Below are 1,505 nucleotides of genomic sequence, written 5' to 3'. Positions count from 1 at the left end.
ATAACGAGCTTATTAGTTTGCACTGCACAAACCAAAATCTATGCTTTGCGCCAAACAGATCAGAGGTTGAAAAACTAGCACTTCCAGCTTTGCAAATCAGAGTTTTTGATTTTTTTTATTGGACAAACTAAAGACAGAGCTTGCTAATAGATAAAATAAATTGGAGGTTCCAAATAAACAAATCCGCCATAGTTGGTTCAGCTGTTGCTGCTGCTACTGAAAACATGCATGCAAGTGCAAAATTAGTCATTTTTTATTGCGACAGTGTGATAAATCAGCAATCCATTCCTTCGTATATACTAGAAAGATCAAAGCTTCATATATAATAGCATATGAGTTTAATTCGCTCTGCACAAATCAAAATCAAAGCTATGTGCTGAACAAATTGGGGCCTTGTACAGTTGTAGTAGGTAAATCAAAAAGCTCGCAACAGTTTCCTGCTACCCAAATCAAAGCTTTCTTTTACGCATATTAAAATTAAAGCTTGCTAATAAACAAATCAGAGATCCCAAATAAACAGATCCGCTGTTAATTAGTTGGTTGAGGTGTTGCTAGCTGCCGAAACATGCAGATGCAGTCGAACAAAATCAGTCCTCTGCATTACGACCTAGCAGTACATCAATAATTCTTCCGTTCCTCTTGCTGAAGTGAAAGCTTACTAATGCTAGGTACTAAAAAGTTGTGAGCTTAACTTGTACTGCTGCAGAAATAAAAATCAAGGCTCTGTGCTTGACAGATCGGACCCTTGTGTACCAGTGCACACCTGTAAAACTAGGCACTCTCAAGTCTCAACTGAAGGGGAACATCGGAGTACACAAATCAAAACCAGAGATTTTGCACTACTGTAAAGTGTAAACCTAGTCAGAACATGCATTGCAACACTCCCCGGTGAACCAAGAATCGTCCCCATATTCAGATCTGAGTAGTAGTAGACACTACTAGTAGGAAGAAGAGGAAGGGGGTCCTCACCTTGCACGGCGGCGGCGGCAATGCCGGAGGACGCGTACGTCGGCGGCGGCGCGTGTGGGAGGGGCGGAGGCTGGAGACCAGTGGAGAGAGCGAGAGCGGGAGTGGGGGAGTGAGCACAGTTGAAGGGGGGGATGGGGTGGAGTAGTAGTAGTAAAGATTCATTGAAGTGGTCAGTGGTAAAGATGGACGGGAGGCCATGAGTAGGACTGTAGGAGTAGGTGGGGGTGAATTGAATTCAATCTTTCTCTCTCTGTGGGATTCATTGAACAGGGGGACAGCGGACGGTGGATCAGATGACGGCATGAGTAGGTGGGGGCTTGAATTGAATCTCTTTCTCTTTCTGTTTCTCCGGGAGGGAGGGATTCACTGATGAGGAGGCAGGCTGCGGCCACCGCCGTGGACTCCGCTGGCCAAGGACCGATGCCCAGCCCACACCTGATATTCTTCATTCTTCCTTCGCCGCCGGCCACCGCTGGTGGGCACCGTGGCGGGTAAGGTCATCTCCAAGGGCACACACATAATCACATCTCACCCTT

General features: G+C 46.2%; 1 protein-coding gene across 1 annotated transcript in view; it reads right to left on the bottom strand.

Annotated features, from left to right (window-relative positions):
- LOC119294484 (putative disease resistance protein RGA1) overlaps positions 1 to 1,088 on the bottom strand; it is a 4,892-nt gene extending 3,804 nt beyond the window's left edge. Inside the window, exon 1 of the mRNA XM_037572674.1 lies at positions 970 to 1,088. The gene's annotated coding sequence lies outside the window, so the exon portion shown is untranslated. The remainder of the gene's footprint in view (positions 1 to 969) is intronic.
- Positions 1,089 to 1,505: the final 417 nt, after the last annotated feature.

Source organism: Triticum dicoccoides, chromosome 4B (genome assembly GCF_002162155.2).
Source record: "Triticum dicoccoides isolate Atlit2015 ecotype Zavitan chromosome 4B, WEW_v2.0, whole genome shotgun sequence".
NCBI lineage: Eukaryota > Viridiplantae > Streptophyta > Magnoliopsida > Poales > Poaceae > Triticum > Triticum dicoccoides.
This window is presented reverse-complemented; position numbering and strand designations above follow the sequence as displayed.